Genomic DNA, 27,433 nt, shown 5'->3' with positions numbered 1-27,433 from the left:
CCAGAGCTTTATTTTATGTTGCTTCTAGTCATCCACAGAAAATGGTATGTATGATCCTAAGCATCTTCATGGTAGCTTTTCCTGCTGTTTTCTTCTGTCTATTCTATACAACTGCCTAATGAGTCATTTCAATGTCTACTTCATATTTCCCAGCTGCATTTCATTTAGTTACCCAATGTACTACACATGCATGAAGAAAGACTTCTTAAAAGGTTTATGTTCAAGAATGCTTAGATTAGTGGGTAGCTTGGAGGGGAGGAGAAGAGGATGACAGAAAGAAACTAATGGATTCCCCACAGAAAGGTAATTTTTTAAAACATACAATAAATAATTTCTTATAACTCAAATCACCTGACAACACACATAACACAGTTTGAGCATACACTTAACTTTTGAAACAACTCTTAATTTATTAAAGTGAAAGTGCTTGTTAGCATTTGCTTCAGCTTGTACAAGAGAGGTAAATGATTGGTTTTAAAATGTTTCATAATACAGGGTTAATTAATAGGTCTTAGGGGCTTAGGATTCTTATGAATGAGTTTTAAAAATCTATAATACAAGCTTTAAAACACCACCTGCAAAATGAACAAGTGTTCTGGTGCTTGAAATATATTGATATGAGCTAAACTAAAGCTCATAAATTTTTTTTGTTCTGTTTCTCCTCTGAACAAACAGAACTTAGGGTTACATAATGCATTTCTGGAGTGGTCTTGGTCATTGTTCTGTCAGAAAGCAGTTTGCTATGTTGTTCCAGAAATATAGGTGTGATACATTATACACCGGGAAGAAATTTTTGTGATATTCCAGCATTATTCTCCTTAGGTACAATTTTACTTAGTAAACATTTGTTGTATTAACAGAGCATTGATTCTCCAGTATGACACCGACCAATTCTTAACTGCATTATACTCAAACTGCCTTTTCATTTATGTTATCTCGCTGGCTCCCCTAGGAATTTAAAACATTTCATTGTTTTTTAAAAAATTGGGGTAAAATATGTATAGTATAAAATTTATCATTTTAAGCATTTTTAAGAATATAGTTCAGTGGCATTAGGTATATTCACATTGCTGTGCAACCATTGCCACCATCCATTGCCAGAACTTTTTTATCTTCCCAAACTGAAGATCCACACCTATTAAGCAATAACTCCCCATTGCCCCTTCCCACCAGCCCTTGGCAACCACCATTCTACTCTCTGTCTCTACGGATTTGACTACTCTATATACTTCATATAAGTAGAATCATACAATATCTGTCCTTTTGTGGCCTTGTAAGCATTTAATTTAATGTGCTACTCCTGTTTAATTCACCCCCCTCCAACATTACAGCTGGACAGAACTAAGGGTCAAAGAGGTGACAGAGTACGTGCATAGTCACATAACTAATTGATGGTAAACTTAGTCCGGGACCAATTTCTTTTCTCCTAGACATGTATTCTTTGCATTACAACGTGTTGATTTACTTATTTTCTCATTCAGAGAAAGTGATATTCTAAATTTCTAAGCCAAAAATGAGAGACAAAATATCACATTCAAACAAAATTCAGCCTAAACTCAGGTCATGGTTCAAAATTTGAAAAAGTCACTGATCATGTGATTGTGTTTCAAAATTCACACTTACACAATTATTAATAAATAGTATCTATTAAAAATACCCATAATATATTCTATGTTGACTTCTCTGATTGCATATGGCTCTGTTCTGGTCTACCCACTGAAAATAATGTACAGTAGTATAAGCATACAGATAAATGTCCTAAAATGTTTCAAATACATGCTTTAAATCCATCCAGCAGCCTCAACTGATTGGAATCGGTGCCAGAGAACCATGACAGTAGCTGATTTGATATAACCTACCTATGCATTTATCCTTAGAAAAGGTTAAAAGTGATTACATTTTTTAAGAAAATCACTTTAGGTTTAGACTAACTTAAACTGTGTTTGAGTGAATTCTTTTTCTTTTGGTTAAGACTGAAGATCTGCCTAAGAACCTTTTTTGGGTTGGCCTTGACCCACAAAGTGTGAAATCTCTGCAGGGTACTCTGGCATAACAAGTACACATTTGACTCCTAGGGAAGCTCTAAACTTCTCTCCCAAAGAGAGGTATAAAGAACTTCTCCGATGTCCATTTTTTAGCCCTTATACAAGAATCCAAAGCCAGCCCTTGTCTTCAAGTGCTCTTTCATCATAAGCCACCTGCTTTTCCAGAATCATCACATTTTATCCTAGATTTCATAGAGTTCTCTATTATTCCTAATGCACTAGAACTGTGGGATGTTCGTCATTATTTCACAAAAGAATTATGTAGTTAAGTAACTTTAGGAAACACCAAGTTAATACAATTTAATGATTTTTTCCTTTACTTTGTTTAGAACCTTTAATATGCTAAGACGTGAACTGTATATTTATAAAAAGGATATATAGCATTATTTCCCAGACTTTTTTGACCAACAAGCTCCATGTTAACAGTTTTGGAGGTTGGAATCATTCTAGAGTATATTCTCTAGGAAATAAATGCTAAAAAAAAAATGTTCTTGGGTCACTTTTTACATTAATTCGAAAAACATTTTAAATAAGGAATTAAGCACAATAATATGTGATTTGGAAACATTTCCATCTGTGTTATCAAGGACCTCCTGCCCTCAAGTGGGAAAGAGATTAGTCAGACCCACTGTGATAGAGTCTGTGGTGGAAAACAAGGTGCTGTGGGAGCTCATTGTGGGGGCACAACGTAGAGATCAGAGAAGATTCCCCAAAAGGGTGAAAGTTGAAGAGAGACTTGAAGGATGAATAGAGATTCAAAGAAAAACATGTTGTTCTAGAGAGGTAGAGGTTAAGCACACACACGATGATTTGGATGGTTATTAATGCACATGGATAAAGTTATTCAATAATGGTGCTCAGGGGGACAGCATTAAGTGAACAGAAACGCCCTGTAAATGGAAATAAATCCATGGCAGTGAAGCAAACTGAAGGTGAAGCATCATAAGTGGAGAGCTTTCAACAAGTCTCTAGAAGTGAGAAAGTGAATATGAGCTGGAGATTGGATTCAACACGGTACAAAAAACACTATTTAAGAGGAGTCTGCCGCTACGAAGCTGTTAGAGGTATTAGCAGGTGACTCTCAGGCGGAACGCCAGTGAGGCAGGTACCAAGAGTAGATGTGAGAAGAGCAGCTGAAATAGGGAGGTAATTAAAGACTTGTCATGGACTCCTTGTGCCAGGAGCTATCCCTATATTCTCTAGCCCTTTGTACCTCAAGCACAGAACAACTCTTTGGTATTTATACCCAGGCAAGAAAATCAGAGGACTCTTCTGTGAAGAGAATGACTAATATTCCTGTGCAGAGCTGAGGTTGCTAAAGTGGACATTGGCACTCCACAATAGTCGTCTACATCCTGACAACTGAGGGACCTCTACAATAAATGCACCCCCAAAAATGTCATTTTGTACCCCTAAGTTGTATACACAGAGCTCCCAGGAAACTCCTCAGCTGAGAGAGAGGCCTGATGGAGATGACTGTCTGCCAGATACCCCAGAATCAACATAATCCTCTCCTCTAACAGGAAAAAGGGAATCACAATCTCTAGTCCTGTAAGGAAAATTGGCAGCAGGAGTGAGAAAGACCAAGACCCACAAAAATAACAAATGACTGTAGGAAACAGGCAATTCAGGAATGAGAAGATAGCTTAACAATTTTTTTGTTAATAACTCCAAAAGTACAAGAAGAATTGTGTCCATAAAAAAAGGAAGCCAATTTCGTTGTGTATATGTACTGCATCCTCTTTATCCATTCGTCTGTCGATGGGCATTTAGGTTGCTTACATGACCTGGTTATTGTAAATAGTGCCTCAGTGAACATTGGGGTACATGTGTCTTTTTGAATTATGGTTTTCTCTGGGTATATGCCCAGTAGTGGGATTGTCGGGTCATATGGTAATTCTATTTTTAGTTTTTTTAAGGAACCTCCCTACTGTTCTCTATAGTGGCTCTATCAATTTACATTCTCAACAGTGCAAGAGGGTCCCCTTTTCTCCACACCCTCTCCAGCATTTGTTGTTTGTAGATTTTCTGATAATGCCCATTCCAACTTGTGTGAGGTGATACCTCATTCTAGTTTAGATTTTCATTTCTCTAATAATTAGTGTTGAGCAGGTTTTCATGTGCTTCTTGGCCATCTGTATGTCTTCTTTGGAGAAATGTCTGTTTAGGTCTTCTGCCCATTTTTGGATTGATTTTTTTTTTTTTAATATTAAGCTGCATGAGCTGTTTCTATATTTTGGAGATTAATCCTTTGTCCGTTGATTTGTTTGCAAATATTTTCTCCCATTCTGAGGGTTGCCTTTTCATCTTGTTTGTAGTTTCCTTTGTTTTGCAAAAGCTTTTAAGTTTCATTAAGTCCGATTTGTTTATTTTTGTTTTTATTTCCATTACTCTAGGAGGTGGATCAAAAAAGATCTTGCTGTGATTTATGTCAAAGAGTGTTCTTCCTATGTTTTCCTCTAAGAGTTTTATAGTGTCCAGTCTTACATTTAAGTCTTGAATCGATTTTGAGTTTATTTTTGTGTATGGTGTTAGGGAGTGTTCTAATTTCATTCTTTTACATGGAGCTGTCCAGTTTTCCCAGCACCACTTATTGAAAAGGCTGTCTTTTCTCCATTGTATATCCTTGCCTCCTTTGTCATAGATTAGTTGACCATAGGTGCGTGGGTTTATCTCTGGGCTTTGTATCCTGTTCCATTGATCTATATTTCTGTTTTAGTGTCAGTACCATATTGTCTTGATTACTGTAGCTTTGTAGTATAGCCTGAAGTCAGGGAGTCTGATTCCTCCAGCTCCATTTTTTTCCCTCAAGACGGCTTTGGCTATTTGGGGTCTTTTGTGTCTCCATACAAAGCTTAAGATATCTTGTTGTAGTTCTGTAAAAAGTGCCATTGGTAATTTGATAGGGATTGCACTGAATCTGTAGATTGCTTTGGGTAGTATAGTCATTTTCACAATATTGATTCTTCCAATCCAAGAACATGGTATATCTCTCCATCTGTTGGTATCATCTTTAATTTCTTTCATCAGTGTCTTATAGTTTTCTGCATACAGGTCTTTTTTTTTTTTTTTTTTTTTTTTTTTTTGCAGTACACGGCCTCTCACTGTTGTGGCCTCTCCCATTGAAAAGCACAGGCTCTGGATGCACAGCCTCTGCAGCCATGGTTCACGGGCCCAGCCACTCTGCAGCATGTGGGATCTTCCTGGACTGGGGCACGAACCCATGTCCCCTGCATCGGCAGGCAGACTCTCAACCACTGTGCCACCAGGGAAGCCCAGCATACAGGTCTTTTGTCTCCCTAGGTAGTTTTATTCCTAGGTATTTTAATCTTTTTGTTGCAGTGGTAAATGGGAGTGTTTCCATAATTTCTCTTTCAGATTTTTCATCATTAGTGTATAGGAATGCAAGAGATTTCTCTGCATTAATGTTGTATCCTGTAACTTTACTAAATTCATTGATTAGCTCTAGTAGTTTTCTGGTGGCATCTTTAGGATCCTCTATGTATAGTATCATGTCATCTGCAAACAGTGACAGCTTTACTTCTTCTTTTCCAATTTGGATTCCTTTTATTTCTTTTTCTTCTCTGATTGCCATGGGTAAGACTTCCAAAAGTATGTTGAATAATAGTGGTGAGAGTGGACATCCTTGTCTTGTTCCTGATCTTAGAGGAAATACTTTCAGTTTTTCACCATTGAGAATGATGTTTTCTGTGAGTTTGTCATATATGGCCTTTATGACCTTGAAGTAGGTTCCCTCTATGCCCACTTTCTGGAGAGTTTTTATCATAAATCAGTGTTGAATTTTTTCAAAAGCTTTATCTGCATCTATTGAGATGATCATATGTTTTTTCTTCTTCAATTTGTTAATATGTTGTATCACATTGATTGATTTGCATATATTGAAGAATCCTTGCATCCCTGGGATAAATCCCACTTGATCATGCTGTATGATCCTTTTAATGTGCTGTTGGATTCTGTTTGCTAATATTTTGTTGAGGATTTTTGCCTCTATATTCATCAGTGATATTGGTCTCTAATCTTCTTTTTTTGTAGTATCTTTGTCTGGTTTTGGTATCAGGATGATGGTGGCCTCATAAAATGAGTTTGGGAATGTTCTTTCCTCTGAAATTTTTGGAAGAGTTTGAGATGGATGGGTGCTAGCTCTTCTCTGAATGTTTGATTTGTAGAGATGTGGATGGATCTAGAGACTGTCATACAGAGTAAAGTAAGTCAGAAAGAGAAAAACATATATCGTATATTAACACATATATATGGAACCTAGAAAAATGGTACAGATGAACCGTTTTGCAGGGCAGAAATAGAGATACAGATGTAGAGAACAAACGTATGGACACCAAGGCGGGAAAGTGGCAGGTGGGGGGTGGTGGTGGGATGAATTGGGAGATTTGAATTGACATATATACACTATTATGTATAAAATGAATAACTAATAAAAACTTACTGTATAAAAAACAAATAATATAAAATAAAAAAATACCCCAAAAGTCAGTGAGGGAAAGAGGAACAATTAAAGGAAAAAACAACGTTTTTTGATTTAGAAAATCTAAAACAGAAATTGCAGAATATCTTTGAGAACATGAAGTTGAAAAGCAAAACAGTGAGAGAAACAATTACATAAGAAAACCACCAGGTAACTAATTAGCAGGTAACTGGTATATATTCCCTGAATAGCAGAACTAGAGAGGAACATAGTACTCAGGGTTGTGGAAGTAAACGTCTAAAGCAGGAGATACTCCAAAATTATTGCCTCTGGCTAGTGGGACTGGGCCTTGTGTTGAGGTGGGGGAGGGGATAATGAAGACTCTGTTGCTTTTCGTTACAAATTTTATAAGGTTACATATACATGTATTAATTGTTAAAAATAAAACAAAATACAGAATATATTATGTTCAGTGTTAAAAACAAACCCAAAAATGGAATGAATGCATCATTGTTGAATTCTCCACTAATTGTATGTGTTTCACATATTTAATCATAGTTGCCAGATTTTGAGGCTTTTTTTGTCTTTGACTTAAACACTCTTCCAAAAATTTTCCTGAAATACCATCTCATGAATCAAATATATTTTGTGAGGGTTCAGATTTACAATCACGTAATTTCATATTTAGAATATGGTTTATATATGAAATCTCTTTCTAAAGAGACTCGTCTAAATCATTGTATAATTTTTTATGTAATTTTTAATAATTTGGTGGGAAGAAAATTGGCCAGTGATGAATATTTAAGCACAATCTAAGCAGCCATAGATGGAAGATACTTTTATTTTCCTAAATTACGTTTAGAGATACACTAACCTAATGAATCTATTTATACTGAGATTTTATCTTTAAAAAGCAATTTCTTCCTGCCCAACCTCTCTTTGTCTGTCGATTTATTTTCTCATAACAGTCTGTGAGTGCAGGTATCATTTGCTTATTTTAAGAAACTGTGGTTTAATAAGGTTAGGTGGCTTAATGGAATTTCAGCCCAGGTTTTCTGATTAGTTCACTGTTCTTTCACTGCACCAGGAATTCATATTTACAGGGATTTTTCAAAATCATTCAAAACCCATAATTTTAAAATATTTGGGGGAAATATATAGGTTGTACATTAATTTTTTTCTCAATGATGAAAGAACTCTGGAATTGTATCTTAACATTTTAGCCTAGCCTGGTGACACCCAAACCTCTTGGTATGACAAATCTTTGGATTTGTGTTTAACCAGTGAATGGCACATATAAGACAGCTGTCATGTAATGCAGGAAGAGGTTCAGAAATCTTGTTAAGGAATAATCAATTAAGGAATAATCAGAAACAATATAGATATTTATTGTTAAGATTACCACACTTGCAAAGCCAAAGTTTTCTAAAACAATGAGGCATTTTGCTCTGACAGTAAAACAATGGAATTTAGTTAAGTTTTACATACCACATATTTTGCAGTTGAGATCCTGTGAGGTAATCTATTAATCTGTTCTCTTTTCTCCTCACTCTATCATTTTGTCTCCAGCCCTCTTTTTATTTTTGGTTGAAGAATGGACTTGGAAAACCTTGTGTTGGTATTTCTTTCTCAGGCCTAGTCAATTCTCAGTATAGGTTTGTTGAATTAATTAAACTATATGTTATTAACATCTCTAAAGACATATAAGATATTTAAATGCTAAAGAAGGTGATATACTAAAGGAATTTAAGTTGTTCATTATTATGTTTCATTTCAAACAAATGAGTAATCCTGTTCTTAGATATATAATACTTAATGAGTCCAGTGATTCATCTCTTGAAAGACTAACAGAATAAATAATAAAATTATAAGATTTTGACAAAAGTCCCTCCTCTGATTTTCTGATATGATTGAAAAGACTAGATGTATATGAAAGCCAGCTTCTTTTGAGAAAAGGCACTTTTATATCAGATGTAATTAGTGATGAGATCAGTATTCAAGCTCACCGTGTCCTTATAGATACAATGCACATTTCCTAAACTATACCCTTTTACTGTGTGATTGCAGCTTGCTTATTATTTATATCTTATTAGTCCTGTGAAATTTCTGATTAGTTATTTTATATGATTAGTCCTGTGAAATTTCACTCTTTGTATTCTCTGAATTTAGTCTAATATATTATTGGCACTTTGTTGATTTCTGAGATTAATTTTATCTTAATTCTTTTTTACCCTTGAAAACATTTAAACTTTTTACCAAGTAAATAAATGCTTAAAATGCATATACTTGCTCAGTAAACCCATGGAACAGTGCTGTATATATTGTAAATTATCCCCAAAGTGGATCATCTTATAATATTCCTTATATAACAAAATTATTTTTAGTAACAATCATGAAATGAAACAGATACTAACAGTAATAATAACAGAAAAAGAAATAGAGAGAAATTTTTTGTGTTAAATTTTGTATATATAACTATGCTAGTAAAAAAATTAGAAAAAGAAGTAATGGATTAGTACTTCTTAATTAAAGTATATTTTTGAAAAATAGGGAAGAAATACATGAAGGATGCCTTCAATAAAATAAATTCTGCAAGATTCAGAGAGTGATTTGTGCATAGAATTACAATATTAAAGTAAGCCAAATACTCTTTCTTCATCTTTATAGTCACCGTGCTATCAATATTTATTTTGAATTTACAGATGCAGGAATATATTGAGCCATAGTGATTAGAGTTGTGAACTGTGCCCAAACTGAGCTCAATTATTTTAAACTATATTGAATTTACTCTTGAAATGCATGCGGGAGGTTGGGGTAGCTGAGTCTGTATGTCAGGGCTGACTGGGTAACTCGGAGTTTTCCAAATTAACTTGCCCATAGAATAATATTTTTATTAAAGGTAAATAACAAACACATGCTAATATGGAACATACATATATTTTATTAAAATTCAGCAGTAACAGAAGCAATGTTAAGGACACAGAGCAGAGATTTGCAAACTAGAGCTTGTGGGCCAAATCCCACATCATCTTAACTGTACCAGTTTTGGGGAGAGCAAGAGGGAGAGCAGGAAAAAGCTCAAATGCCACTTCTGAGCATGTACGTACACAGTGGGGCTAAAGTCTGTTGTGTACGTGAGTGTTACTCTTATTAGGTTATATTAAAAGCAAACATAGACTACGGCATTTCATTTCCCAGTTGCTGTGCATCTTAGGTGTTGACTTTCTCAGTAATAAAAGTGGTTAACTTGAGTGTGGTTGAGAACATATGTCTCAGGTGGCTGAACCTCTGTTACTTCTTTAGGGAGATAGACCAAACTACAGATTTAAATCAAAACCTTTGAGGAATTATATTTCTTCAAGCAGCTTGACCTTGATATAGGTTTATCTCTTATATTTTTATTAAAAATAGTTTAATGACTGGAAAACTGTCTTTACATAGATATCTGCAAGCAATGTCTTTGAAATAAATTTTCCCCCTTTATCTAACCTTATTCAAATAAATGCTTGTTAATTATGTAATTAAATTTCTTTGACTTTTTCTTTAAAGTACATTATATTGTTTATAACAACTCATAAAAACTTACTGTAAGTTAAAAAACAATTAATCTTTCATATTTTAGCAGACCAGAAATAGAACTTGTAAACAAAATCCCTTTTGTACTCTCATTTGCTTTAGCCATATAGACCACCATATTGTTGGTCTCTCTGAGGATCTACACCCACATGGAATAGTCTTTGCTTCTTCCTGGGGTAATTATTCATAGATATTCCTGAATTTATGCTGCAGTGACTACAAATTTTACAGCATGGTCTGCTGACTATCCTTCAATCATGCTGGTTATTTTAGTGTAGTGATTTTTCTCCATTTTGTGTGTATCATGCAAAGTAAAACATATAGGAAATACCCCATAGTGGGGCCAAGCCAGGAGAATGGGCAGCTCATGCTCAAAAGATCTGAGCTCCCCGAAGGCTTTTGGGGAAGGGCTTTTAAAGACAGTGTGAAGGAGAGGGTCACAAGGTGTGTGATCAGCTAGTGCTTTATTCTCTGACTGGTTGGTGGTGAGGTAGAAATTTGATGTTTCTGGAATCTCAATCATAAACCTTCTGGTTCCAACTTGTCTGACTGGGGTCTGTGTGCTGGTGGTCAGCATGCAGTTAACTTTTTCCATCTGATGGGGGTTTTACTATTAGTAAAACAACTCTAGGATACGGCTCAGGATATTATCTACAGACCATGAGGAGGAACTAAAGGTCCTTGACTTTGTTTTATGGCTAAACTATTATTATTTTATTTTGCTTATCTGTTTTTCTTTGTTTCTGCATTTTCTCCCTTCTCTAATTAAATTCGCTCTTTGAGACTCAGGAAAGGCCCTCTAAGCTAAAGCTTTTCTACAAACAAGAGCCAGGGCCATGGAGATCTCTGTCCCTGGGAAGGCCTTGCAGGGTCCTGCTTGGTTTCAAGTCAGTGGAAAGAAATCAGTCCCTATGAGAGGTGGCTACTTCCTTCCCTTCTCTCTTCCTCCTGCTCCTGTTACCTCTTTTCTTCCTGCTTCCTCATCTCTTTCATCTTCTTTTAATTTTAATGAATTATTATAAAGGATATGTATCCTTTACAATATATAGTCTTATTTATGAGTTATGCAAACAACAAATCAATAAGAAAAAGGTCGATAACATCCTGGAAATTTTTGTAAAAGACATGAACAGGCCAGTGAAGTTCCTTCCTGGCTTCTCTTCAGGAAGAGAGAACCATGGCTGCCCTATTACACACAATGGGGGAAGCATGTGCTGTAAGTCTGCAAGGAAGATTTGCCAACCGCTGTATGTCCTTTATCTGCATTTTACAATAAGGCCTCCTTTTTCTTAAAGGTACCTGGACTTTTTACAACTTAATAGTTTAAAGCCAACAAATACAAAATAATGTCTTAAGATAATTACATAGTTGTTTTTACATGATTGATTCAACTTGACAAACACTTGACACTGAATCAGAACTCTTAACCATGCTGTTCACAAGGACATAGCAGAGCCTTGATAGACTTTCAAGGTTGTGACAAGAACATAATGCAAGAATCTCTCCAAAAAAGGACAAATCTGAAGAATGGAAAATTAATTGTGACCATGAAATAAATCTGAAGAATGGAAAATTAATTGTGACCATGAAATGTGTTATGTATATAGTTTTACATGTGATTTTTAATATTGGGTAACCAAAACACCCAAAAGAAATGCAAGTGGACTACCTTTCCACTGAACTGCATAATCTGACTCATAATTAAAGAAATGAGAATTAAGATAATAAGAACTTGATTTTCACTTATTTTCTAAAAGACTGAAATATCTATTAATAAATATGATATGTTAAGTGTACAGAATGGAGAAGTAATAATTCTCATTCAAAGGTGGTGAAGTTGAAATTATTTTCATCTCTTTTAATGGCAGTTTGACAATACCTATAAAAATATAAATGTACATTATTTTGAGCCAGAAATTTCACTACTAGGAATTTTTCACGTGGTATACTTATAGATGTGTGCAAGGACATATCTACAAAGATGGTTTCTGCTGCCCTGTTTATGATAACAAAAACTGGCAGCTACCTTAATGTCTTGCATTTGATTATGTAATACCTATACCAGGGAATATTATGCAACTATTAAAAAGAAGAGTTGGTCTTTGTGTTTAAATCATAAAAAATGATCTCTTACATATATTTTAAGTAGAAAAATCAATTCCCAGAACAGTATTAAAATGTATGTGAATTTATGTTAAAATGATAAATTCATAGGTCACATGGACACAGTTAAGAGTGATTCTCATGGGCAAGAAAATGGGAATTAGAGAAATTCTTTTCACTGCATTGATTATAATGTTTGAATATTTAACATGAGTTTCAACTTATTTTCTCAATAAAATAAAAGATCTAGTAAATAGAGCAAATGGCATTTTACAAATACTAATGTCAGACATTTCATTGAGATGACATAATTGAATTTGGTTGTGTTTGAGAAAAATATGTGAAGTATTTAAAAATATATCAGAACTAATAATATTTATGCAAGGAAGATTCGACAATACTTTTTATACTACCTTATCACTGTAAATTCATCACTTTATTAGCAGAATTCTTGATCATCTCAATAGATACAGAAAAGGCATTCAACACCATTCAATATTGTACACACAGGTGTCTATGTGTGTTTGTGTGTGTGTGTATTAAGAATAGAAGGGAACTTTACTTAACCTGCTTGTGTGTATCTACCAAAACTTAATGTGAACAATAGTGCTTAATTTTTAACTTCAGAAGCATTTAAAAAAGTGATGCCCACTATCCCCCCTCCTGCTCAAAGCATTAATTACTGGAGGTCCTGGTCAATGTAATATGATTTTCTTTTCTTAACTAATGGATTATTAGATTACTTGGATGTGACTTTTATGGCTTTCAAATATTTGGTATTTTTGTCCTCTTTTGGTTTGTTTTAGTTCTGTTAATTTCTGTCTTCTAACTTCATAGGACTGTGATAAGAGAAGACAGTCTTAGAATATCAATTATTTGGAATTTGTGGAAGCTTTATTTCTGTGGCTTACTACATAGTTAATTTCTCCTTACTGAAATATGCCCTTTATATATATATTTTTTCGTGAGGAAATGACTAAAATTTCTGTGTCTTAAATTTATACAAATGTCTTTAATTCACCCTAACTCTTGAGGGTGACAAGGCATATGTCTGACAAGGCATATAATGAAGACAAGGTACTTTTCCCACAGCCATCTAAATATATTTATTGTCTGATTTCTGCCATGTCTTTCTGGGAATAAGGAGTCTGCCATCAATCTAATTGGTGAAGTTTCCTTACAGAAAATTAGTATTTTACTGGAAAATTAAAAAAATTTTCATTGCCGCCAAAAGTAGCAAAGTTCATTATGGTGTGTAGAGGTGTAGATTAGGCATTTGGTGGATTTTTTTTTAGCCTGAAGATTCACATCATTAGTTCTGGGCAAATTTCAGCTCTTATATCTTCAAATATTACCTCTTTGTGGTCTTTCTATTTTTCTTTTCTTTCTAGAATTAGGCAGATATATGAACTCCTCAAATTTTTCCTCATGTCTATTAATCTCTCTTTCTCTCTCCCCCTCCCCATTCCTCCTTCTGGGAGATTTCCTTAGTTTTGTCTTCTAACTTATTAATTTTGTGTTTACGTTTCTTTAAGCGAGATTTAACCTGTAGTTTGAAGGATTTTAAAATTTCCCTAATGAGTATGTTTTTTTTTCATTCCCAAATGTCTAATTTGTTCATTTTCCTGTCTGCTGTTTTGTAAGCACATATTATCTTTCCTAAAGAGCTTTTCTCTTTTTATCTCTTTGAGATATTTAAACATAGTTCTCTTAACATTTTCTTAAATTACTTCATTAACTTAATTTTCTGGGTTCAAATTCTCTCCTGTTGGAGAAAATGAGCCCTCTTACGTTTTATCAGTTTATTGTGTGTTTGATTTTACTCCTGTTGGTGTATAATGTTTGCTTCATGAAGGCTTTGATTTGTTAACTTCTTTTAAAAAAACTGTTGTTTCCTCAGCACTTGGCAGAGCTCCTGGCACATAGTAGGTACTTAATAAATATTTGTTGCATCAGTAATACATGTACTTTTGTTCTTTTTAAATCTTGTCTGTAAACTTACCCTATGTGGGTTTGTGACTGTCTATATAATTGCTTACTGTTTATTTCAATTGTTCATTTCTGCTCTGGGCTTATAAAGTACGTGGCTTGAGCATGGTAAATGTTTGGCTTAAAACTCTTGGTCTATGTGATACCTCATATTCATGCCACACACACCTAAATTTTCATCTGTGCTGGGCAATAGTCTGGTAGTTTCTTTCTTTCCTTTTTTGTGGGAAGAGGGTACAGATCTGGCTCCGTTCGTATAGGTCTAGCCCATGACCTCATAGCCTGTATTTGGCTCTATTCATAGGCTACATGACTGTATTTTTAGTTGCTTTCTTTCTCTTCCTTTTACTTCTTCTAAGTTATCCTTTCCTACTTCATGGTTATATACCTGTTTAGTTTATGAGGTTGTCTCTATATTTTAAACAAAAAAGAAGCCATTATCTATAGTTTATATATATATATATTAATTATATTTAATAATTATAATTTTATTTTATATAGTTACTTATATTTTGTATAATTATTATTTTATAATTATAAATAATTATATTTATATAATATATTTCTATATTTGGGGAATAGAAGAGAGAATTTTTGTATGTTTTACCCTCTATCTTTAATCAGAAAAAAACTGTTTGTTTTTGTCCATGAAATCCAGAATTATTTATAAATCCCCTTATTTCGGCCCCCAAAATAAACAAATACTTTTCTAGGTAGTAGCATGGAGCTATAACAGATAAATTAATACTTTGCGTGAAAGACAGCTAACCTGCTTACATGCAAGAATTTGCATATATCTGTGTAATAAATAGGAGCAGTAACTATCACCTTAAATATAGTTTATGAAAATTAAGTGCTTTAAACCTGAAGCATAAACTTCTTTAGGCAGGAAGTCTTTGAAATCTTTAGTCATAGACAATGGTCCTCAGTGCTTGGAAGTGACCTCCATGTGGATCTGCATAATACGTGGCTCAGTCTGGTGGTGAACAACACAACATGAATGCATTACTTAGATAATAAAACTAGCCAACTTAAAAAACAACAACAAAAAAGATGTTCTCTTTCTTATAGCAAAATGATAGTGGCTTCTCTTAACAGAGTGCTGATTTAACAAGATTGATATCACAAATTATACTAGTCCATCAAATCCTTAAACTTTAGAAAGTAAATTAAGGCATTTATGATGGTCCTCTTTCCCTTTAAACTTCTTAAGTCAATATTCTTTCAGGTCCACTTGTCTGTTTAGGGAGAGAGTAAAAATAGGTCAAAATAAGGGGTACTTAAACACTTTCAGCATGATTTATACAACTGTAGGTATTCATAAAAGTGCCAAATATGCCTTCTGGAGGAGAGTGGGCTTTCCTACAGGGTGAATACTCTGGATGTTAACCATGGTGTTTTCAGTCCTTATATCATAATTCCTTTTTGTCACTAATCAGTGTCTGCTTTCGTGTTTCTTTTCAAACCTTGAATTCAAATCTGTCATCCTCTTAAGCTTACCAAAATATTATGTATTGATAGTTTCCAAAAACCATTTTAAAATTTTTTTTCTTGAAGACTTTTAAGATAAATTGGGGAAAAAATAACACTTTCTACTCTAGACTCTCCCATGAACACACAGTATTCATAAAATGCTCTTATCACCCTCAACTATTTTCTGAAATTATTTCCCATATGATACTATATTGATACATTTTATGAATTTAAGTCATATCATATGTATCTATCTATTTTGTCCTTTCATAATTGTAGATAGTGTCTTTGTTTACTATTCATGCATCTGGGTAAATAGTAAACTGTGTTAATTTCTCTGGACATTCAGCTCTATAATACCAAGCATATGCTTAGCTGACTTAAATTGTTGCATTTAATCTGGAGATCTGATATCATATAACTGCAGCTTTAGCATAAGCTTCCAAAGAGACCTGTTATCTTCAGATTTTTTATGTTACTGTAAAGTGCAAGTGTATAGTAAATAGTTTTGGAAGAGTACGGTGATTCTGGAAATTTATATCGAATTAAGAAAAGCCAACTTTAATAACCATTTATTTTTAACATAATATATGTTCAGTTATTGCACAAGTAATTCAAACAATACAGAATGTGCAAAAAATAATAATATTGGGTTAGCCAAAAATTTCTTTCAGGTTTTTCCATACGCTGTTATGGAAAAACCTGACCAAACTTTTTGGTCAACCCAATAGTATTGCTTTGCTCCACTGGTCCTACTTGTGTGAGGTAACTAATTCTAAGGATTTGGTAATACACTGGAAATGTTTAAGAGTTCTTTTTGGTAGGGTATATATGTTCATGCCATGTAAAATAGATAGCTAGTGGGAAGTAGCCACATAACACAAGGAGATCAGCTGGGTGCTTTGTGTCCACCTAGAGGGGTGGGATAGGGAGGGTGGGAGGGAGATGCAAGAGGGAGGGGATATGGGGATATATGTATACATATAGCTGATTCACTTGGTCATAAAGCAGAAACAAACACACCATTGTAAAGCAATTATACCCCAATAAAGATGTTAAAATAAATAAATAAATAGTTTTTTTTCTATTCCTGTTTTGATTCTTCAAATTTGCCCCTAGTTCATTATATTGCATGTTAGTTTTCCTGTATGATTTTGCTGTTTCTTCATGGTCTTCTTCAGCAGCACAATCTAGTTTCAACTTTTATATCTTTCCAATTGATATGAATTCCTGGCATATTTTGCTAGATGTGGCATCTATCATTAGCTAGTCAAAAAACAATAGTATTGTTGATTTTTCTTTTTATGTGTAGCATTGGCTAAAATACTAGATGATGAATTATAGTGACTTACACAACGAATGCTCTAATATATTTATTGGAGGCACCCACTTAGAGTACCTGCCACAAATAGGTAAATTATACTTTGATACTTTCTCCCTGAGTTACATGTTAGCCTGAATGATTTTTACCACAATTCCAATTGTACCGGAGGAGTTTGTACTACTGTAAAGTACTGTAACTTTTCTCTTTGAGAAATCAATACCTATTGCCTTCGTGTTACACTTAAAAAACAAAATGTACCTATTTGAATTCGTGTCGTGGTATCTTGTGAATGTAATTTTAAAAATTACCATTATAAAAATTCAATGTAAGTCTGACTTATTATAGATGAGAAACTTACAGCTGAGAACCCGAATAAACAACAGGAGAGTCAGCATTTCAACTTTTACATGTTTAACAAAGGATTATGGAATTGTCCCACAAGCATAAGCTAAATCATGAAAATTTACATTTTCCTTCTGTAGGACAGTTCCTTCTGACATTATCCTCCGAACAACAGCTCGTTTTCTTGTGCCAGTATTCTATTCCCTGAACTGCAGCTTGGCAGCAGCCAGGTCTCAAATTTCAACCACATGTATTTCAAAAAATCAAAAGAGCCTTATTTGGCACTTCAGTCACATATCTTTAAAAGCAGTGTTTGTGCGTCAGATTTAAAAATAATTGAAACCAGGGGGCTCAAAAAACCAAACTTTTCCTCCAAGATGTTTCAACTTCAACTGATTCCAAAAACACTGAAAGCAAGAGAATGGAAATGAGAATAGAAAGTGCAGGCAGCCGGCAGCTTAATAAACTGACAGTGCCGGCAGAAATGGGCTCAAAATGTGCACTCTACCCACAGGCCAGGCTAGGGATCCTTGTAGTGCCTTGACCCTGTTTGCACAATACCCTGCCTGAAAACAGTCCTAGTGTTCTGCCAGTATGCGGTGAGTGTGTTGGCCTATGAGATCATTTTATCGAAGGCTGAACTCATACCCAAAGATGGGAACATATGTAGCTGTTTTGGGTTGGTTATCCAATATTAAAAAATCATATTAAAAACTCTATGCATATATATTTCATGGTCACAATTGATTTTCCATTCCTCAGCTTTGCTGCCGCTTCTTCTTTTTTTTCCCAAGGGATTCTTGCATTATGTTCTTGTCACAACTTTGAAAAGTCTATTGAGGCTATGAGTATGTCCTTGTGAACAACATGGTTTGGAGTTCTGTTTCAATGCTGAGTATTTGTCAAGTTGCCCTAATCATGTGAAAACAGTACTATATAATTGTGTCAAGACCTGTTCTTTTGTATTTGTTGGCTTTAAAATAAGTTGAAAAGAGCCCAAATGCTTTTAAGAAAACATACTCCTTATTGTAAAATGCAGATAAAGGACATATCATTAACAAATGAGTCCTTATAGATTTACACCACATGCTCCTCTATTGTGTGCAATAGGGGAGCCATAATCTCTCTGATCCAAAGGAGCAATTAGTATTCTCTTCCTGAAGAGAAGCCAAGAAGGAACTTCACTCTTCCTATAGATGAAATAGGATAATAGAGATGTATAAAAATGGTAAATAGAAAATGACTCAATTTTTGTGTAAATGTGTTTATTTTTAACTCTAATGTTACATATGTAAACCTTCTTTCATATAATTAGGGGGCATAAAATATTGGTTATTTTGATCAGACAACCTTTTATTTTAGACCACAATGCTAATTTAATAATTTTGCGGTTCTTCCAGCTTCCATTCATTCTTTATTACAAACATTGTTCATATTATGTAGATTCACGTTTACAGCGAACTGCTTCAGTTGTCCCCCTGAGCAGTGAAAAAAAACCTCTCATTAAACCACCATTTTCTTCTATTCAATCATGTCCAAATGCCTTTGCCTGGAAGTAAGACTCCTTCCAATTTTTACAATTGGCCTTCAAATCCGTTTCCAGTCTTAAAGCCCATCATCCCCTCACCCCGCCCTTGCCTATCCTCATTACATAGCAGAAAGTCCTGTTGTTCCTAGCAGAGCATATTGCAAAGAGAACAGACTTCAGAATTCAGTAAATCAAAACTGAAATTTCAACTTCATCACTTATTAACTCTGAAATCTTGGGAAAAATCATTTAATATTTATAAAACATCTCTGTGACTCATATCCCTAGGGTTATTGTACTTCCAAATGAGAAAACCAAAGGAAACATTTTTGAAAACTATAATGTGATATACTACCATTAATTCTCAAAGTATATCAGAGTACTAATTCCATTTTATTTCCATAGTTTTACATTGAAATGTGACTCTATGCTTACACATGTTTATTTGAATCCCAGCTCCACAATTTACTAGGTGCGGACTTGGGTAACTTAATATTTTTGTGACACTTTTCCTCATTTGTAAAATGGGAATAATAATAATGACTCCCTCAAAAAGTTCTTAGGAGAATTCTGAGTTCATTCTTATGAGAAGTTCAATTAAGAGTTAATATTTGAAAAACTGCTTAGAAGAATACCTCCTGCAAAGGAAATGCTATATAAGTGTTTGCTGAATAAATAAGCACTGCATTAAATAGCTGCATTAAATAACTTTCTTTTTTTTAAAATAAATTTTATTTATTTATTTATTTATTTTTGGCTGTGTTGGGTCTTCTTTGCTGCGCACGGGCTTTCTCTAATTGCAGAGAGCGCGGGCTACTCTTAGTTGCGGTGCATGGGCTTCTCAGTGTGGTGGCTTCCCTTGTTGTGGAGCACAGGATCTAGGCACAAGGGCTTCAGTAGTTGTGGCACGTTGGCTCAGTAGTTGTGACTCACGGGCTTAGTTGCTCCGTGGCATGTGGGTTCTTCCCGGACCAGGGCTCGAACCCTTGCCCCTGCACTGGCAGGCGGATTCTTAACCACTGCACTCCAGTAACTTTCTTTACTTTAGGACTTATTAGCAAGTATGCATTGTTGCTTGACAAGAGAGAATAAAATGGACGTAATTTCTCAAAATTACTTCCGAAAGGAAAATTTCTTTTGAAGAGTGCCTTGGAAAATGCTGTGCTTTACCAATAATTGTTTATTTTTTCCTTAACAAATAGTTCATTTTCCTCACTGCCTAACTTTATTAGAGAATGATATGCACATGGGCAGGGCCTGCTTAATTTGCATAGCATTGGGAATAATCTTTTTTTTTAAATTTTTTTTATTTTTTATTTTTTTCGGTATGTGGGCCTCTCACTGTCGTGGCCTCTCCCGCTGCGGAGCACAGGCTCCGGACGCGCAGGCTCAACGGCCATGGCTCACGGGCCCAGCCTCTCCGCGGCATGTGGGATCTTCCCGGACCGGGGCACGAACCTGCGTCCCCTGCATCGGCAGGCGGACTCTCAACCACTGCGCCACCAGGGAAGCCCCGGGAATAATCTTTAAAAAAATTTAATAAACTTTATTTTTAGAGCAGTTTTAGGTTCATTAGCAAAATGGAGCTGAAAATACAGAGAGTTCCCATATACTCACACTTCCACACCCATACAACCTCCCCAGCTTTTGACATTGCACACTACTGTGGTACATTTGTTACGATCAATGAACCTACGTGGATACATCATTATCACCCAAAATCCACAGTTATGTGAGGTTTCTCTCTTGGTTTTGTACATTCTGTGGGTTTTTGACAAATGTATAATGATTTGTGCCCACCATTGTAACATAATACAGAATAGTTTCACTGCCCTAAAAATCCTCTGTGATCTGCCTATGCATCCCTGCCTCACCCCTAACTCTTGCAACTATTGAACTTTTTACTGTTTCCATAGTTTTGCCTTTCCAGAATATAATATGTTTGGGGTTATACAGTATGTAATCTTCTCAAATTGGCTTCTTTCACATAGTGTATGCATTTAAATTTCCTCCATTTCTTTTCATGGTTTGATAGCTCATTTCTTTTTAGCACTGAGTAATATTTCATTATCTGGATGTCCTACAGTTTATTTATCCATTTGCCTACTAAGAACATCTTGGTTGCTCCCAAGTTTTATCGATTATGGATAGCTTTCAATTTATTTGAGCAAATACCAAGGAGCAAGATTGCTGGATTATATGATGAATGTGTTTAGGTTTGTAAGAAACTGCCAAACTGTTTTCCAAAGTGGCTGCACCATTTTGCATTTCTACCAGCAGTGAATGAGAGTTCCTGTTGTTTCCCATACTCACCAGTATTTGGCATCAGTGTTTTGGATGTTGACCATTCTAATAGATGTAGAGTGGCATATACTTATTAAGGATTATTGTATTCTTATAATATTGACCCTTTTATCATTATGTAATTTCCCTCTTTATCCCTGATAACTTTCCTTGCTCTGAAGACTGCTCTATCTGAAATTAATATAGCTGCTTCTACTTTATTTTAATTAGTGGTAATGTGGTATATTTCTCCATCCCTTTACTTTTAATATAAAGTGGGTTTCTTCTAGACAACATACAGTTAGGTCTTTTCTCTTTTTGAGGGGGGGAATCCTCTTTGACAATCTCTTTTATTTAATTGGTGTTTTTAGGCCATTTATGTTTAAAGTAATTATTGATATAGTTGGATTAATATCTGTGCTATTTGTTACTGTTTTCTATTTGTTGCCCCTGTTCTTTGTTCCTAATTTTATCTTTCACACTTTATCTGACTTTCATGGTTTTAAATGAGCATTTTATATGATTACATTTTCTCTCCTTAGCATACCAATTGTACTTCTTTTTTCTCTGTTTCTCTTTTTTTTTTTTTTTACTTTTTTTAGTGGTTGCTCAAGAGTTTGCAATATATATTTACAACTAATCAAAGTCCATTTTCAAATAACACTATACTGCTTCATGGGTACTGCAAGTACCTTATAGTAACAATAATTGCTAATTTTTCTTTCTGTTTCTTGTATCATTACTGTCATTTATTTCACTTATACAGAAGCATTCATACACATATTTATACATAAGTATACATAATAGTTTCTATTATTATTTTGAAAAAAGTGTTACTTGTTAGATCAATTAAGAATAAGTAAAGTAAAAGGTTTTATTTTACTTCACTTATATCTTCTTCCTGCTCTTCCTTTCTTTATGTAGATCTGCATTTCTTACCTATATAATTTTCCTTCTTACTGAAGAACTTCTTTTAACATTTCTTCCAAGACAGGTCTACTGACAATGAGTTCCCTCAATTTTTGTTTGTCTGAGAAAGTCCCTTAACTTTTGAAGAACAGTTTCAGAGGGACAGAATTATAGGTTGGTGGGTTTTTTTTTTTTCCTCTCTTAACACCTAAAGTATTTCAGTTTACTCACCTTGCTTGCATAGTTTCAGAGAAATCAGATGTAATTCTTATCTTTGCTCCTCTATAGTTACAAGTTATTTTCCCCTTTGGCTTCTTTCAGGATTTTTTCTTTATCTTTGATTTTCTGTAGTTTGAATATCATGTGCCTAGGAATAATTTTTTTTCTCTTTTTTGTTTTTATGTTTGTTTTTGTATTGTCCTGCTTGGTGTGTTCCGAGTTTCCTGGAAAATTGGTGTGGTATCTGACATTAATTTGGGGAAATTCTCAATCATTATTTCTTTGACTATTTCTTCTTTTTCTTTCTTCTCCTTCTGATATTTACATAAAGCATATGTTACACATCTTGCAGTTGTTCCACAGTTTGTATATGTTCTGTATTTTTTATGTAGTTTTTTTCTACTTTTTTAAAAAATAGTTTTGGAAGTTTTTTCATATCCTCAAGCTCAGAAATCCTTTTCTTAGCCATGTCCAATCTATTTATGTGCCCATCAAAGTCATTCTTCATTGCTGATACACTGTCTTTGATCTCTAGCGTTTCTTCTTTATTTTTAGTATTTTAATCTCTTGACTTACATTACCCATCTTGTCTACTCTTCCAATTTGTCTACTCTTCTCATTAAAGCACTTAGCATATTAACCATAGTTCATTTGCAGTACTCCTGTTGTTCTGAGTTTGATTCTGACATTTGCTCAGTTTCTTTCTTTATTTATTTATTTATTGCCTTTCGGTATGTTTTGTAATTTTTTGTTGACAGGTGGACATGATGTACTGGGTTAAAGGAACTATGGTAAATAGATCTTTAGTAATGTGTTGGCAGGGGGGTGCTGAACCATCTCTAGTAAAGAGCTATCTTTAGGTCTCAGTCTTTCATTGAGCTGGTTTCCCTGGGCTGTGAATTTCACCAGTGCCTCTAAGGTGTTTTATTACCCCTGTAGGTGGGACAGGATAGCTAGTGTAGGCTGGCGGTGGGTATTTCCCTTTCCCTTGATAGGATAGGTTCTGTAGAACCCTATTAGGTTAGTTTTTGGTAAAAATAGTTTCTTTTGAGGTCAGGCCTTGTTAAGAAGAACAGAATGCTCTGGTGTATTTCAAAATGCTCCTCCTGCTAGAAGAATAAGGGGATTTTTCTTTGATATTCATTGAAAACCTGGTAGAGCTCCTAGAGGTAAAACTCACAAGTGTGTGAGTTCCCCTATGATTATGTCCCCTTGGAGTTTTTAACTTGCAGCCTTGTCCACACTGAGCCTCGAGCAATTTGTCAATTACAAGTTAGATTTTCCTCCCCTGGACTGGTTCCCATGGAGGTTTCTGCTAGTAGGTTTCTGCTTTGGTAAGTTCTGATTCTCTGTATCTACCTGTCTCTCCAATTTAGGAGGCAGCATTTTGCCTTGTGACCTCACTTTTCTGCTGGATCTAAGTAGAGGGTTTTTTTTCAATTTGTTTAACTTTTTACTTGTTAGCATGGAGTGATGACTTCTAAGCTCCTTTCATGCCAGACTGGAAACCTGAAGTAGCAATATCCTTTTCCCATTTATAAAAAAATTAAGATCCAACAGTCTACAAAAATTAACAAGGTATAATTACTGGAAATAGGAATGATACTTAATAATATTAGTTGTATTTCTAGATAAGAGTGTTTTTTTATTTTTAGACTGTATGTAATATTTGATATTGGGCTAATTTTCCAGTATAATATTTATTATTTCTAAAATTACTTTTTCACACCTTTATATCTTTCATTTCTCCTTTTTTTTGCAGGTATTTTATCTTCACTATTTCTCTGTATTTCAGTTTCTTCTTGAAAGATAATAAGAATATTCTTCCAATCTTGGCCCAATGAAATTTAACATACATTTTAATTTAACTAATCTTAAATCATGTTAAATAATCAAGTTTTTGTTTTATTTTTTGAAAGCTTTCATTGAAAGATTTTATTGTGGGAAAGTTCAACCAATTGTGAAACAATTTATAATATAAAATACAGTAATCTCATTGTTGTATGTTTGTACAGTTTAACTATTCTTTTAAGTACATTTCTAAGAGCTGTTACCTATAATATATTTGATGATTTTAGCATTTCTTTTTTGCTTATCTTTTGAAGCATTCATAAGTATCCTTTGCTTAAACTATTAAATAATCTAGCTACTGTAAACATTAGGACCATCTGTAAACTATGCACATAGCTTTTCTTCATGGTATGTTTATAGGTTTCTGAAACACAGTGAACATATGGAATTTACTCAGTTTTGTTAGCTAAATGTTGTAGCCAATAAATAAGAGTCTCAGAAATTCCTTATGTCATAGATGTTTATATAGTGGTCTTTTATCTTTTGATTTATCAAGTTAGAAGGTCTAATAAAGTAATGGAACTTAAAAGAATGTCATTTTTCTTTAAGAATAATCTGAACTTTGAAACTGTATCTTCGTTGAAAGATACATGAATAGACCCATTCTGAACTGGAAGGGATGCATAGTTTATCAGTCTGAAAGTTGTACAGCATCAAATATTCAACATAAGGCTGAAAAAAATGGATAATATTGTTATTTCATTTTTCTTATTTTCTTGGATATCTCGTAAATCTTGGACAGATATTTTTATGTAACTATACCTAAAGACAAAATATGTTGTTGACCCATGTCCTCTACCTATATTTTTGTATTCATTCATGACTTCTCTTTAATAAGTACTGATAAGCATACATTGTTTAAGAGAAAATACAATATTAAAAAATGTACAGCATACAAAAATATAGTTAAATTAGCATTTTCCAAGGTAGGATAACATACAAGTGGTAGAATTTGAAAATATTAGGAGGAGGCATATGAACAATCTTCTTTTTAATTTTAGTTGCTACTTATTTATTGTATACCCCTTAGTAAAATGTAAGTACATGCAAATCTAAATTTCATGAGAGATAGAAGGGTATCTTAAAAGGATTGATATCTTAAAAAGAAAAAATGCTAAGTAAATGATAGTACACTGTGCAAAGGCATGACAAAATTGTAAAGATCAGTTAAGCATGAAAGTTTGGGGAACAGTGCACTAGGAGTCAACAGCAGTATTACAATAACATTTCGTTTTGTAATACAATTAATTTCAGTAGCCTGGCTTCCTAGTGTATTTAGTTATAATTTAATTCACAAAAATTAGATGGATATGTATTAACTAAGTTCAGGTTCAGGTGAAAGTCTCAAAGCTCATTGCTGTCACACAAGGAGCGAAGGAAAACAAAAACCACTAACTTGCATTTATTCAGTGAAACAGTTTTGGTGCAAGTGCTTTGCAACCTCAGACTATTGTACACTAAAAGGAAATGAAGGCACATACTGTGACTTTTCCTGGAAGTTATGTATAGACTAAACCCTTTAACTCTCCAGTTGATCTCAGAGAGACAGCAGTGATCTTAGTTCCCTGCCCAGGATTGAATCTGGGTAGCCTGGATGAAAACCAGGAATCCTAGCCATTAGACCACCAGGGACTAGAGGCTAGAAGAAAAGTGGCCCTGGCTCTTTACCCTGTTTGAAAGAAAGAATGTTTCAAAGAGGCAAAAACTGTAAAAACAGATACAAAGTTTATTATTAGAGACACAGCACAAGTGGGAGAGCACACAGAGAAACAGGTTGGTGATTTAAGACTGAAGCTAGGCAGAGATACACACCCAGAGAGAAAGGGTATGGTCATCCTCTCTAATGAGGAGGAGCACAGTAAGTCAGAAGCTGGGCAGAAATACACACCCGGAGGGAAGGACAGGCATCCTGAATGAGGAACTCAGCAAAGAGGTGATTTAAATCACTTATATAGGACAGTCCTTCTGGGTCTTTGTTTACCTTTGCCAGTTATCTTGTTTCTTTTCCCACATCTGACCTGTTCTAGGACACTCTGCAACACGCGTGTGTACCTTTATGCTAAGACAGATCCCACTGCAGAGAACTGTGGGTACATGTCCACACTTATTATGGGGTAGTGCCCCCTCCCTTTTTCACCCCCAAAGAGTCTTCCTGCTCATGTCCAGACAGGGAAGTTTTCCTTGACCTCAGGAGTGGTCATCTTATCTCCTTACTTCAGCAGAGCTCAGCTTCTGCCATTAGCTTTGTCCTTGGAGTGTCTGGGTGAGAACAAGGCTTCATAGTTTTACTCTACTTGACAGACCCAGGCTGTCTGGCCCAGGGGGCCATCTGTCTCCTACCTCATAGTGACTGATCCCTGCCCTCTCACTCCTTCTGAAATAAAACCATTTGCCTTAGTGCTGCTGAATCTCACTGATACCTTCCCATCATCACTATATACATAACCCATACCCTAAAAATTGTCAGGCTTTGTAACATAGACATAATCTTAGTAAGTTTGTGATATACTTTTATCAAAAGCAATGCTGTAGGAGGTCTGGAAAAAATACATTGGCTTTAATCATGCACATTATTCACACAGTTGTCTTTTACAGCTATACCAATCCTTCTATGTCTCTGTTGTAATAATTTGTGTCTAATTGGTTGATATCAAGGTCTTTTAAAAAAAGTTTATTGTTACCCATTAATAGTTATTTGTATGTTAACTTGTGACACAAAGGAATATTGTATTGTATTTTATCGCAATAGAAACAACTCTGAAGTTTGAGTCCCAAGACTTTTAAATCTTTGTGGAAGAATATGATCATACTTGGAAAGGAGTTGATTATTTAGGAGGAGGCTATGCCCAAATTATTAGTGCTTGAAGAGGAAGTAACAGAAAAGGTACTTGATGTAAGCTTAAAACTTTTACTTTGTAAATCCCTGCACCCTTGGCATGTAATCTATGCCTATCTACCACCACATGAGATGACTTAAGCATCGCCTTGACTTCCCAGATGGCACTGGAATCTCTTTCTCAGATTCCTTTGGTTCTGTTTATTTCTTCATCACATGTTATTTGGTTAATATGCTTATAAAAAGGAATTCAAAATCTACAAGATCATTATTTTTCTTTTTAATGACAAATATATGAAGTGACTTGCCTCTTAACCTCAGGGAAGTTTCCATTTCATAAATAATAGCCATTAAAGATGAAAGTGATCTCAAGGATAATCTTTGACCAGTTTCCTCTGTGGTCAACTTTTAAAACTATAAGGATTTTTTGTTGTTGCCACTTGATAAAATATAACAGCACACCTGTCTCTCACATGTGACTATACATATAATATCTACAGGTAAAGGGGACATC

Source organism: Mesoplodon bidens (assembly GCF_964165515.1).
Source record: "Mesoplodon bidens genome assembly, chromosome: 1".
NCBI classification, from domain to species: domain Eukaryota; kingdom Metazoa; phylum Chordata; class Mammalia; order Artiodactyla; family Ziphiidae; genus Mesoplodon; species Mesoplodon bidens.
The sequence above is the reverse complement of the archived record's forward strand: the minus strand, read 5'-3'. Positions refer to the sequence as shown.